General features: G+C 30.3%; 1 pseudogene; it reads right to left on the reverse strand.

Moving 5' to 3' along the window:
• Nucleotides 1-13,754: 13,754 nt before the first annotated feature.
• LOC143541728 (putative protein phosphatase 2C 24 pseudogene) lies at nucleotides 13,755-14,080 on the reverse strand (annotated as a pseudogene).
• Between the last annotated feature and the right edge of the window lie 1,952 nt (nucleotides 14,081-16,032).

The following is a 16,032-nucleotide window of genomic DNA, read 5'->3' on the forward strand; positions in this document are numbered from 1 at the left end:
ATTACCTTGATGTCGCTTATCACCTTGGCTAGCGAGAAATCTTTGCCGTTGAATGTCTTTTCATTACTTGCATTCCAAATTACCCAACAAGTACTAGCCGAAACTGCTTGTCCTGCATGACATTCCTCCTTTTTTCTTTTGTGTTTGGTTGGATACTCAAGAATTTCTCGTATCGAATCAAAACCAAATTGTTTTGGTACCTTTACCCAGTCATGTATAATAGACAAGATTTTTTTAACCACCAGGCATTTTACCATCAAATGTGAGGCAGTCTCTGGATGTAAATTGCATAACATGCAACAAATTCCACCAACCTCAACTCCTCTATGTGATAGCGCCAATTTAGTAGCAATTCAATCCAATAAAAATTAATCTCCAAACGAAGCAATTAACCTTTTTCAGTACCCACTTAAACCAACACTGAAACTTCACAACTTGATGTCCAAGATTATCCAATTACCATCTCAATGCTTGAATGGTAAAGGAGGACTTAAAAAGTGGGCTTGGGTACATCTGGCCTGTTTACGTTTTTAGGCTTTAATTTTTTATTTTTTTAAATCACTTTTAAGTTAAGCCATCTTCCTAACTCCTTTATGTTAAAATATTCTTGATGGAAAAAATAATATTAAAAACACAAACCTAAAAATTTTAAAAATAATTTAGTATTTGGAGAATAATAACAAGAGCTAAGATTTAATATTTTCTTCTATATGTTAATTATGAGTCAACTAATTACTTGAATTAATTTTAAAAGGACGATGGAGTTGGTTATCTACTTGTTACTTGTCTTAAGTATTCTTATATCAAAATACAGATTTATTTACACTTCATCAAGTTACTAGTCATATATTTTATATTGTAACATGCCTTGTTGACATGAAATTGTCATCGATTTAATATTTTTGTACTCAAATTAATAATATTATTGATTAAAGTATTGTAGACGATATTACTTTTTTAACAGTAGTATGAAATATTCTTGTAAAATGAACTTAAATATGCTAATTTAGATAAGAATAAAAGACACTATTACTAATCTAGTGATTAAAAATAAATAAAACCAAAGGCCACTCATTTTTTCCCGGTCGTGGGTTTGATCTCGCTCAGAGCAATTTATTTTGAGTTGAGCCAAGTGATTTTCATAGTTATGAGTTTTCTTCTGGATGAATAGGTTGAGTCATCACCTTCTGTTCTTTGAACATAATAATGATCCACTTGCCAGGGTGATTTTGCGTGTCATGGATTTTTATTTTTTTTGGTTGTTATATTCAAACACTATCGCCATTGTGTGTTAAGAACTCTATATGGTTCATATATGGGCTATACGAGTCGTATAGCCCTCACATGAACTAATGTACGAATGACAAATTTTCCAGCTTATACGGGTCGTCTAGCCCGTATACGAGCCGTATATGTTTCAAACACCTGACACTCTCCAATACAATACAAGCCGTATAGACGCATATGGTGTTCAAATAACTTATATGGTGTGTGAATAACCTATGTTTTTTTTTCAAATCAGTGTCGTTAATTATTTTTGTACTATATTTTATTGTTTTTTAATATATAAAAAAATAAAAATGAGGAGACATGCAATCACATCTTTGTTTAAAAGAATAAATAATAAAAACCTTTGGAAGATATTAGTACTGACGTTAGAATTCTTTATATTGTTGGGAGGGCCAAGTTTGTGCCAGCACATAATCGAGATAGTGACACAGCATCCTATTTGGGTCCCAATATTATCTCGGCTGTTCCCACAATCCCACATGACATACATACGTCAATCTTTAACACTATGTCATCTTCATTCTCAAGACAACCCTCTTTTTAACTTTTTTCCAATCTTAGATAATCAGGTAAAAATAAAATATCAATAGGTGCCTTTCCTATTTAAAGATGAGGTAATGCATGACACAACAATATAAAACAAGCAAGACACAGATATAAAATAATCAGGTTTTAGGTTGTCTAATGTAACGTGTTTTGTTAAATATATGACACGAATGAGTTAGCCTTTTATTATTTAAGGGCACATTCGTTTCACGTAACTAAAATTTAAATTCCATAAAATGTCGTGTTTTGTTATATATGGAGGGAATTGAAATTGAAAGCAAACTCAATCAAATCCACATATTCGTTGTAACTTAAGAATCCCTTCACTTTTAAAAGGGAAGTTCAAAAAAGTGCTAGAATGTTCAAATTGGTTCAGGTTTCGGGACGTCGGGTTTCAGCTTGGAAAGGGTTTCTTGTCGGAACAGGTTTTGGGTCGGATGACCGGATCAGCTTCCGTATTAGAACGGGTTTCAGCTCGGCACGTGTTCGGGTCCGACTAGAGACACGTTCTGACCAAACTAAAGTAATTCTTTTTTTTTTTAATTAACACGTTACGACCCTAACCCAAACTGCTTAACTCAACCCGTTTGTCATTCCTAAAGGGAGGGGATATAAGGAGAATTTCAATTCCATCAACAAGTTTACCAAAAAAACATATTATAATCTATTTGTGTAACGAACATAAGTCATTTTTTTTAATACAATTAACTTGGCATTAGAAATATCATCTTTTTGTCAAGTTGGATAATATTAGCGCATTTCGTTACAAACTTATATACGACATGGGCTTTTTCTTAACTACTATAAAAAAATTTAAGTCCATAACCACTGTTAAAAGCATTTTAATAGTTAACCCTAAATGCTAAATTAAACAAGTTATGTTACTTAGTTACCATTTCAAGATTTACACAACTCATAATCATAGCATTGTCCGTTATCTTCATTGTCATACTTCCTAAGATTTAAGTGATGCCCGACATGATTACCATCTATGCACTCCAATCCTAGTACAATCTATCGCACGACTTGGGCACTCTTGTCTCGAGCATTATAAAAGATGTGTTTGTACAATTGTGCATCCATGTTCCTACTTGTGCAATAAATTATGCAACAACATTCCTCGTACTATCCACTTATATTCATAGCATTGGCCATCATACACTTCTAACCACTTGCTTTCCTAGTTGGATCCACAAAAGCAAACACTCATCATCCTTGCACTATCGATATGGCAACCTTGATACTAGCATTCCCCTCAGGTATTGAGCACACCTTTGTGACACAAAAAATGGTTTATACATAACTATTAGCAACTTGCCGCGTTGCGGCGTTGAGCACGAATACTGTTGGTATTAGCTAGGTCCGTACATGTACATAAATTAAATTCAAACATAAATTAGTAAACACCTAGAATAGTAGTGATACTTGAATAACATATTATACAAAAATTATATATATTTAAAACGACGTTTATTCGGTCAGTAAAACACAGTCGTTGCATTTGGTTAGTTGTTACGTTTCGGAACTAAACCCAAAAAATAGTTCCGTCAAATTGACATCATTAAATCAAAAACATTGGTGTTACGACGACTCAATGCGAGTTCTATCGATATCAATTAGGTTCAGTACATGTACGAGACCTAAACCTAAAAATTATTTTCGTCATATTTAAAAGAAATAAACAAATAGAAGATAATTAAAAAAAAACAAATACAACAATCAATACATAGATGGATAACAAAAAAAAAGAAAAAGAAAAAACATTGCACTAGATGGATAACCAAAAAAAAAGAAAAAGAAAAAACATTGCACTGTAGACTTGAACTCAGGTTGATTAGTAATTCAAGTGAATTAGGAAGCATTTCAGCAACCATCAAACCAAATGAACAATTTGAATATTTCTCAAAGGTAATTATTTTTTATATATTATATAAATAGTCAAAGTTATAGTCTTAAAAAAATTTGTGACATCAAAGTTCTAAATTATACTAATTTATAATTTGTCAAACATTATAAAACATTTTTCCCTCACTAACTTTAAATTAAGTGCATGATTAGAATATTAAACATGTTATGTTTCATGACTTGCAATTAATGCCAAATTAAGAAACATCTCCATCACATTTGGCATGATTCAAACAAACATCCATGTTTCTAACACCACTTTTGACGAGGCCACAAGGGTCCAATTCGATCACAGATTCAAAACATACATTCATAATATGAATGTGTTTCAAATATCAATCAAACGAGAAATTAGACGGTAAAAGAGAAAACTTTGATACTATAAAAGGACAAATCGGCCAAATCCATTAGTAAGCAAACCTTCCTTCACTTATCGACGTACATTAGAGAAACAAGTTTTCTTTGATGATTTAGTTGTTTTTAAATTGGTAAACATTAAACAATATTGAAAGGGATTTGAGTTAAATTTCTTGATGATTTGGTGGACTTTACATCATTGAAGCCTTGAGACATTTGAGTTTGTTTTATATAAGTCTTATTTTGAACTTTTCTAGTCAATTGAAGATGATTGCTTTTATGATATGCAATCACTAGCTATATGTTCAATTATGTTGAAGTTATAACATTCAATATCTTGTATTATTGCTGCTAGGGTATATTGTCAACGATTTATATACGTTACCTTATTACTTGAAAATATCTATGTAGTAGACAGTAGTAATGGAGATTTGTGTTGGATCATTTCATTCATGTCTTTCATAACACTTTCCTTATTATAATTAAGGTGTTTTCAACTGTCGAATAGATGCTAATCTTAGTAAATTCCAAAAATTAATTCTCTATATATTAATGGTTTATGTATTATCATGATTCATGAAACTTGTAAATATATTGCATTATTGTGTATTTCCGATTGATTTGTTACGTATCAAAGAGAGATTCAAATGTTTATAGTCAAAGTCCATTTTGCGTATTTATTAAATGTTGACATGTAATTACCACAAAATGCATGTTTACTAATAATACACAATCCGAAGTATGATACATAATTGCGTGTTCATGTACATATGACTTAAGTATGCTTTGATAGGTATAAAACGTTCGGGAAAATGACATCTTTCTGTATACAAAGATTGTCATTTGATTTTGATCTCTAGAGAAATCATAATTATGCATCTTAGAGACTTAGACCTTTGCAATTCACAATCATATGCTAATCAAGGATGTAGCTCAATTAAATTTAGATCGTCAACATACACAGCTATGATCACATATCCTGATGTTGTCTTCTTGATGAAGACACATGAACAAATAAGATTATTTGTGTATCCTTTGCTTATCAAATAATCACTCAAACGATTGTACCACATCCTTCCAGATTGTTTCAGTCCATACAAGTATCTTTGTAATTTGATGGAATACATTTCCTTAGGCTTTGAGCTTATTGCATCGGGGAGTTTAAATCCTTTGAGAATTTTCATATAGATGTCACTATCTAGTGATCCATACAAGTAAGCTGTGACAACATCCATAAGGCGCATCTCTAAATTTTTAGAGACTGCTAAGCTGATTAAATATCTAAACGTAATAGCATCCATGACAGGAGAATACGTTTCTTCATAGTCAATTCCTGGCCTCTGAGAAAAACCTTGAGCTACAAGTCTTGCTTTATATCTTGTAACTTCATTTTTCTCATTTCGTTTTCTCACAAAAACCCATTTATATCCTACAGGTTTCATTGACTTTGGTGTAATGACAATAGGTCCAAAAACCTTTCGATTGTTTAGTGAGTTTAATTCAGCTTGCATAGCATCTTTCCATTTGTTTCAATCTTGTCGATTTTTACAATCATCTACAGATTTTGGTTCAGGGTCATCATTTTCTTCCATGATATCGCTTGCCACAGAATAAGAAAATATATCATCAATATTTTCCATTTCATCTCGATCCCACATTATATGTGATTTACCATAGTTTATTGACAATTCTTTATTGGAATCATTTATTTCTTCCTGAGGAAATGTTATATCATTTATTCTTTCCGGAGGGAAGGTTTTGTCAATCATTCCTTCCTTAGGGTCAGTATCCTTCTCAGAACCCTTTCTTTTTCGAGGATTTTTATCCTTTGAACCGATTGGCCTTCCACGTTTTAAACGTTTTTGAGATTCATGAGGTGCATTATTATGGTTTTGCTTGCTTGGAATCTCAACTCGAGCTGGAGCATTAGCAGCTGGTATATGAGATTTAGTGACCCTGTTTATATCAGTAAATGCATCAGGTAACTGATTTGCAATTTCTTGTAGATGTATTATTTTTTGAACCTCTGTCTCACTTTGTTTTGATCTTGGGTCTAGGTGTAACAATGATGGCACACACTATGATATATCTCTTTCTTGCCTTTTCATTTCTCCCCCTAATGTCGGGAACATTGTCTCGTTAAAATGACAATCAGCAAAACGTGCTGTAAATACATCACCTGTTAAAGGTTCAAGGTATCTTATGATGGAAGATGTTTCATATCCAACATATATTCCCAACCTTCTTTGGGGACCCATTTTTGTGCGTTATGGTGGTGCAATAGGAACATACACAGCACAATCAAAAATTCTAATATGAGAGATATTTGGCTCATTTCCATAAACAAGTTGTGTGGGAGAGTATTTATGATTTGCACTTGGTCTCACGCGGATTAATGATCCAGCATGCATAATTGCATGACCCCAAATAGAAACAGGGAGTTTTGTCCTCATTATTAATGGTCTAGCTATTAGCTGTAGGCGTTTGATCAACGACTCGGCTAAGCCATTTTGTGTGTGTACATGAGCAACAGGGTGTTCTACAACAATCCCCACAGACATGCAATAATCATCAAAAGCATGTGATGTAAATTCTCCCGCATTATCAAGCCTTACTCTTTTAATGGTATAATCCAGAAAATGTGCACGTAATTTGATAATTTGAGCAAGAAATTATACAAAAGCAACATTAAGAGTCGATAATAAAGAGATATTAGACCATCTGCTGGATGCGTCTATTAAGACCATGAAGTATCTAAATGGTCCACATGGTGGATGAATTGGTCCACATATGTCACCTTGAATTCTTTCAAGAAACATTGGTATTTCTTTATCGACTTTTAATGGCGAATGCCTTGTAATTAATTTTCCAAGAGAACAAGATGTACATTGAGGCATTTTATCTATTTTGTGGATCTTTTGACCTTTCAGTGGATGCCCATGTGTATTTTCAATGATCCTTTTCATCATTGTGGATCCTGGATGGCCTAATCTGTCATGCCATAAGTTTATGATACCAGAATCGCAACAATTTTCTTTGACTGCCATATGTGCTTGAGGCACATTTATATATGTATAATGCAAACCAGAATGGAGCATTGGCAATTTTTCCAATATTTGATCTTTGCTTATGATATGCAAATATTTTTCATTACTAACAGTCCTTGACTGAGTATCATATCCATTATGATATATGTTTCTGAAACTCAACAAATTTCTTGTTGATTTTTGGGAAAATAAAGCATTTTCTATTTTGAGCTTTGTACAATTTGGTAATGCTAAATTAGCTTTTCCCACTCCTTCTATCAAGTTTGTAGGACCTGATATTGTATTGATGATCCCTTTTGTTGGTTTCAGTTTATAAAAATATTTTTTAGATCTAAGTATAGTATGCGTGGCTCCACTATCCGCTATACATATATCTTCTTCATTTGTTTGATCTTGTGCTCCGGTGATTTTCATTTTAAATTTTGAAAAATATTAAGAAAAAAAATGAGTGTATAACGAAGACATATGATATTTTAATAAGAACTTTATTTAATTGAAACACAAGTAGTACATGAACGAGGAACTACATAATTAAAGATAATGATAACACACTTAATAACTGCATCTAATTATAGTAGTCAAGCAACTTTGTTTCAAAGTTCTACCCCAAAGTCTTCAACGCTCAGCTCAGCATTGATATTATTAAAGTTATCAACATGGTTCACTTCTTTCTCTTTTCCTTTTAGAGAGGCTTGGTACAGTTCACACAGATGTGGAGCTGTGCGACAAGCCTTTGCCCAGTGGTTTGTACTTCCACATCTAAAACATGAAGTGCCATTGTTTTCGGACCTACCAGCTTCATTCCATTTATTTTGGTGGTTGGAATTGGTATTGTGTGGGACATGATAATTATTGGCTCTCTGGTTACGACCACGACCACGGCCACGACCACGACCGTAAGAGTTATTGTTCCATTTGAATGGATGCTTACGATCATTAAAATGCCTTTTGTCAAAATGACCACGTCCACGTCCACGGCCTCGTCCTCGACTTTGTTCCTATTTATGATCAGAATTTTTATGAGAACTTTTGTGAGCAACATGTGCTTCTGGTATTGCTAATGAACCCGTGGGACGAGATTGATGATTTTTCATCAATAATTCATTATTTTTCTCTGCTACAAGGAGTAATGCATTTAGATCAGAGTATCTCCTAAAATTCTGCAAACGATAATGTGTTTGCAAGTTTATATTTGATGCATGAAACGTGGAGAAAGTTTTCTCTAACTTTTCTTCCTCTGTTACGGGATACCCACAAAATTCTAGCTTTGAACAAATTCGGTATAAAGCAGAGGTGTAATCATTTACCCTCTTAAAATCTTGGAACCTAAGACTGTTCCATTCATCTCTAGAAGTAGGAAGTAAAACTTCCTTTAGATGACCGAATCTGCTTTTCAAATCTTCCCATATCATATATGGGTTATCATAATTAAAATACTCATGCTGTAGTAATTCATCAATATGTTTATGGATGAAAACATCAGCTCTTGCTTTATCCTGGTCAGAGCAATCATTGTATTCTTGGATTGTGTCTAACACATCCATAGATTTTAAATGTCTTTTGACATTTGCTGTCCAAGACATATAATTTTCTCCAGAAATGTTGAGTGCAGGGAATTCGAGTTTTGCTATATTTGACATTTTGTTGCTTTCTTGGTTAGGATATAAGCGGCTCGTGCTGATAACGTGTTATAATATTAGCTCTAATTATAACAAGATTATTGAAGTAATAATTGAACTTTATTATATCTAAGAGACAAGAGAGTGAAGAGATATATGTGAATTGTTAGTTCTACCGGGGATGGATAACTTCGTTAAAAATACATGCTATTTATAATATCAAATCTACTATTCAAAAAGTAAATCTACCGACAATCTCCACTATTATATTTCATTTGGAGTGTTCGTGTGACTAAAGATGTTTGACAAATGTGTCATCCATCATCCATCAATAATTCATAACACCTTTTTCTTTTTCAAGAAAATGCGTTGCGTAAGCCCATGTTTTTTTCTCTCAAAATAGATAATTTTAACAACCCAAAAATACGTTACCCGTGATGCATGTCTAAATTGATTATTATTATTATTATTATTATTATTATTAACTGATACTACTTAAATCCAAATAATTAAATTTGAACAGAAAAAAAACAATTATAAAGTAATCATAAGAAACCGAAGTACCAACTTTAACATTAATCCATATAATCATCTTTTTAATCTTCAATCTTTAAATACTATTAAATCAATACAATTGTACACATGACATTTTTCTAGGTTATTCACATGTGCAATCCAATCATCAATTTTCCATTCACATACTCTATATTAGGCTGTCACGTGTCATGTTGACTAAACACCCTATATTTAAACCTTAATAATTCATAGTTTTCACTCTAAACATATTTTTCTTTCTTTCTCTATTAGCCGGATCTCTTTTCACTCTCCCATATATTCCGGCTACTCTAGATCTAGATATGTATTAATCGTTTTCCGGTAAGTTTATATTTTATAATAAACTTCCGATTGTTGATATATGTATTTCTGGCAGCATTATATTTTCTTCCGGTTATTGTTTCCTCTAACCTTTTTATCTTTATTTTCATTGTCAACTGATTTTATTAAAATCAATTTAGGTTGTAAATCAAAAACAGCGATGAAGCTAATATGTTGACGTATTTACGTTTTCCGGTAAGTTTTTTCGTTAAGTTTTTCCGGTAATGTCTTGTACCTATAACAATAGTTGTTTTATAACTTTCAGGTTATTTTCATTGTCATTTCAATTTCTTTCCACTTTGTTTTTTGTATTCTTTCTAATTGTAATCTAATTTTACTATAATCTATATAGGTTCTACATCAAACTCCAAGATTCAATTGACATGTTGAGGGTTTTGAGATATACGAAAATATTGTTGATATATTTCCTTATTGGAATTTTTATGATAATTATTCCGATTACATCAATTGATAATTCTTACTGATTTGTTTTTTAATAGTTCGGTATATCTAACATTAATTTATTCTTAACAATTTCAGTTTATGGCTGTCCAACTTGGTAGATTGGCTAATTGCATGAAAAATGTATTTGATTGAGAGTAGATTGATTGTGTTTGTTTTGGTCATTATGATTGTATTTTAGTTAACCCGTTTTTTAATTTCTCTTGGTTTTTAATTTGTAAAGTATTGATATTTTCTTGTATTTGTTTGTTATTTTTTTTTTGCAGTATCGCCATAATACAATGTTAAAGTTTGTTAAATTTGAATTGTTATGTTAATTATTTCATTTTGAAGTTAAAAATCTCGCATTAAAAGTTTTCCAATCTTAAAATTCTTTCCAACTTTTTTTAGAATTCCATTAAAGTACCAATTAATTGTTGCACGATTCTATATGAATTTGAATTCGAGTTCAAGATTATATTATCAATGCTAAGTGTCAAATTATTGGTTAAAATAAAACCCTTTTGGTTCTTAAATTATTCAAATTTATAATTCATGTAAGATTATAATAATTTATAAATACGACATCTGCATTTCAATAAATTTATATGATGTTACATATATATTACATTTTAAATATGTTATACCCGTGTGTAACACGGGTACTATCCTATTTCTATTAATTGTAAACAGGTTTTGATTGTTAACATGTGTGGATGTTATTGAAAATTTCTATCAATTTTAAAAGTGTTTGTCATTCTTTTTTTTTAATATACTTTTTACATAAAACTTTTTCCAGTTTTTTTACGGAATTACCTTTTAAAATAAAATTAATGATTTCAATTGATATTTAAATTTTAACTGAAGATAGTCATTTGACTTTTCTTTAAAATCTTACTTAAAATACAAGTCTTTGTTACTTAAATTTTGCTTAATATTGATGACATAATTAATAAGATTAAATACGTATAAAACTATAGCTTTTTTTATGCCTAAAATATGTTTCAGCACTATTACCGAATTCCAGCATTAATGATTTCAAATACGTAGCTTGACCAAAATATAAGTATTATCTTTGTTGCTTAATATTCTTAATTAATAAATAATTAACATTCATAATATTTATTTCCGATTAAATACGAAATTTGACTAATTACTAACTAGAATTTAAAGTTTTCCATATTTTTCAATGTCAACCAACTTTCCATTTGTTTATATTTGATCATTTTTAATTACGCCTAAATGTTAAAATTAATGTCTAGAAATAAACCCCCAAATTAATAATTTCAATCTTCTTTTCGAAATTCAAATTAGAATCATCATTACAAGTTACTTTTAAGTTACTAAAAATATAATAAGTTGTTGCTTAAATACGAAATTTAAATAAATCATTTCGAATTTATTTTTAAATTTTAAATTTTAAATAGTCACTATAATTGCTTAATTTATGGTTAATAGTCATAACATAATTAAACCCGATTAACACGCAATTTTACAAATTAAACACAAACTTTTAAAGCTTTCCATAATCTTCAATCTCAACAAATTTTCCATTTTTTTTATATTTGACCATTTTTATTATGTGAAAATGTCAAAATTAAATTCTAAAATAAACCTCCCGATATCGATGTTTCAAAAATAAAAATACATTTCCATAATTTTTTGAAGTTGGCTAATTAACCATTTTTTTAAATATTTTGTAATTATTTCGAAACGTGTTGTGTTAATTTTAAAAGAGTATCAAATTTGTTCGGTATGAATTCGTGTCGTCACAAGTTATTTTTAAGTTATACTGTATTTTTAACTAAAAAGACATATTCATTTTTCATCTATAAATCATTTCGTAACCAAATTTGACAAAATATGATTATTTAAATTAAACCAAAACTTACACACTTTAAAATTCAAATTTAATATTCAGATTTATTTCGTAACCAAATTTGACAAAATATGAATATTTAAATTAAACCGAAACTTACAAACTCTAATATTCAAATTTAATAATCAGATTTAGACAAAAACCGACATCATAATTAATTCAATCACATCCTTACAAAGTTTATCTAAATCATATATAAATAAAACCCGTGTAATAATTTTGTCAAATACCTTCTATTATTAACCGTATGATAATATAATGACTATCTCTATATATTTTTTATTATAAAATTCATTCTTTCATTCCAAGGATGTACATAGAGATTTATGATTTGTTTATAGTTTGTGAATTGTATTTGTACATTTATTTTTCTTATTAACAATACATTGAATTTGATTTTGTAGTTATTTTAGTTTTCTTCTTTGTAAGTATAAAAAATTACAACACATTTCTTTATATTTCGATTATTGTTTAATAAACAAGACTTTATAACTTCATATATCATGATGTAGTTATTGATATATCTTTTTGACTTCATGAATTAAGTTATAAAGATGTTTTAAGTTAGCATTTTACGTTATTTGTTGTTGTATGTTATTTTATTTTAATAAAAACAACAATGTAATACCTTATAATGAATGTAAAATTATTTGTTCTTATAAATATTACACTATCAATTCATTATTATTTTTATTATCATTGTCGTTATATATATTTATATACAATTTTCACGGGTATGATACACAGGTTACTAGCCATTGAAAAATATTCAAATTTTACATTACTGTTTGAGTCTTTGTCTCCAATTCTTCGAACATTATACAAAGACATTTTTTTAATATGTGACAAACTTTTTTCTAAAAACTATTTTTACACACATAAAATGTATAATAATATCGATATGAATGTTTTGTTTTAAAATAAATCAAATAGTAAGATTTGGTTTGCAAATTATAGCTTATAATTAATAGTGTATAAATATATCTAAAACTTATTATAAAAGTCATAAATAAAAATTATTATATAATATAACTCAATTTACGTATTACACGTTATATTTTTTTTACTTTTATAACTTTCATCCGTGTGTAACACGAGCTTTCATTATTAAACATGTTATTATTTTAATGGTATATTTAATTTGGATTATATTGTTTTTATAATTTTTCAGGTGGTGAAGAAACATGAGTTTATTTTATTAGACTATTTGAAGAAGTTGATGGTAGTTTAATATGAAAGAACATGTTTAGGTCTTTTGTTGATGTTTTTTTGTGGTTTGGTGTACACTAACTTATTTTAACCTTAAACTTTTAATATTTAGACATTGTAAATGGTTAACGTTTTGGTCCAAAAGTTATAGAAGTTTTGTGTGCTTGAATTTGTTGTTTAAATTTATTATGTTTGTTGACATGTTTTTCCACCCGTATGTAATACAAACTATACCCTCGTATAAGATTATAATCCTTCATTTCCTGTTAACAACACACTTCATAACGTTTCATAATATTATTTATGATTGTTATCCGATTTTTGATGATATTATTTATAATGTCATCTGATTCTTGAATCTGGTCCGACGAGTTTGGCACACAACCTAGTAAGATGTTTAATGCTACGATTATGAAAACATTGATGGCCGAAAAATAGATTAAAAAAAATTAAAGGTAGGAGATTTGAGAAAACACAACCATTTAATTTGATTTAAGAATAATTACAATGGTCTAAACTTAGATTATCATGGAAGACAAATTCTTTTCCCCCCAAAACACTAAAAACCCATAACCCACACCATTTTCATTTCCTCCTTAGATCTATAACCACCACACTAACATTATCCGAGCTCTGTCGCGCCAACGCCAACTTTGTCAGCAACATGGATGCATCCGAACACGCTTTGTCCCACTTCTCCGACCCCGCCTGTTCATTCTCAGCTGAACCTTTCATGCTCGCGGGAGGTCCCTTTCCTTTCAAACACATCCTTGCCACTCCACACGCTGTGTCATTTGACACCACGTCCCATAAACCGTCACTTGCTATTATCAAACACTCATCCTCTGGCGCCCGCTCAGTAACTGTCACCTCCGGTTCACAACTAACATATGGTTTCAAATAATTGTCACCTGAAAATGTGACAATATATTGCTTTTGTTATGAATTATTGATGGATGATGGATGACACATTTGTCAAACATCTTTAGTCACACGAACACTCCAAATGAAATATAATAGTGGAGATTGTCGGTAGATTTACTTTTTGAATAGTAGATTTGATATTATAAATAGCATGTATTTGTAACGAAGTTATCCATCCCCGGTAGAACTAACAATTCACATATATCTCTTCACTCTCTTGTCTCTTATATATAATAAAGTTCAATTATTACTTCAATAATCTTGTTATAATTAGAGCTAATATTATAACACGTTATCAGCACGAGCCGCTTATATCCTAACCAAGAAAGGTAATAGACACAAAGGTATCTACATAAGCATCATAAACACTTCTTTAATTATGTACATTAGATATATATCTATGCATATACATATACTAACTAATATACTGAGTAATAGCAATAATGTGTATAAACATTCTTATTAAAATTTGATAACTATTCTAACTTTTATTTATATATGCACACTAATATCTCATTTAGAAGTTAGATTTATTTACACTAACAATTCTATTCTTATTATTGTGCATAATAATTATATATTTTATAAAATAAACTGTATTTAATATCTTATTTATTATCTTACTTTAAAATAATTAATATTATATATTATACACACACACACACACATACAAACGGTAATGTTACCGTTATATACGGTAATGTAACCGTTGTAAAAGGTTATAAATTTTCACTATAAATAACCAATCATTAACCCCATTTCATTTACAACAAACATTCTTCTTATTAAATTTATCCAAAGATAAAGTTCTCAAAATGATTCACCCGGTTTTGCTGTTGGTCACTATAATGCTTATACTACTTCTCATTCTAATTTTTAATCTCTCATCTGAAGATTTCGGCATTTTCTTTTTCTTTTATATGTTTATAGCTCTACCAATGTATTGTATCTCATTGTTGATTGATATATATGGATTCTAATATTTATCTTATTATTTGCTCTATCATGTTTAGCAATAAAATGTCAAATATAGCAAAACTCGAATTCCCTGCACTCAAAATTTCTGGAGAAAATTATATGTCTTGGACAGCAAATGTCAAAAGACATTTAAAATCTATGGATGTGTTAGACATAATCCAAGAATACAATGATTGCTCTGACCAGGATAAAGCAAGAGCTGATGTTTTCATCCATAAACATATTGATGAATTACTACAGCATGAGTATTTTAATTATGATAACCCATATATGATATGGGAAGATTTGAAAAGCAGATTCGGTCATCTTAAGGAAGTTTTACTTCCTACTTCTAGAGATGAATGGAACAGTCTTAGGTTCCAAGATTTTAAGAGGGTAAATGATTACACCTCTGCTTTATACCGAATTTGTTCAAAGCTAGAATTTTGTGGGTATCCCGTAACAGAGGAAGAAAAGTTAGAGAAAACTTTCTCCACGTTTCATGCATCAAATATAAACTTGCAAACACATTATCGTTTGCAGAATTTTAGGAGATACTCTGATCTAAATGCATTACTCCTTGTAGCAGAGAAAAATAATGAATTATTGATGAAAAATCATCAATCTCGTCCCACGGGTTCATTAGCAATACCAGAAGCACATGTTGCTCACAAAAGTTCTCATAAAAATTCTGATCATAAATAGGAACAAAGTCGAGGACGAGGCCGTGGACGTGGACGTGGTCATTTTGACAAAAGGCATTTTAATGATCGTAAGCATCCATTCAAATGGAACAATAACTCTTACGGTCGTGGTCGTGGCCGTGGTCGTGGTCGTAACCAGAGAGCCAATAATTATCATGTCCCACACAATACCAATTCCAACCACCAAAATAAATGGAATGAAGCTGGTAGGTCCGAAAACAATGGCACTTCATGTTTTAGATGTGGAAGTACAAACCACTGGGCAAAGGCTTGTCGCA

This window comes from Bidens hawaiensis, unplaced genomic scaffold (genome assembly GCF_021521415.1).
Source record: "Bidens hawaiensis isolate Kalapana, Puna unplaced genomic scaffold, B.hawaiensis_p1.1 tig00012645_1, whole genome shotgun sequence".
NCBI lineage: Eukaryota > Viridiplantae > Streptophyta > Magnoliopsida > Asterales > Asteraceae > Bidens > Bidens hawaiensis.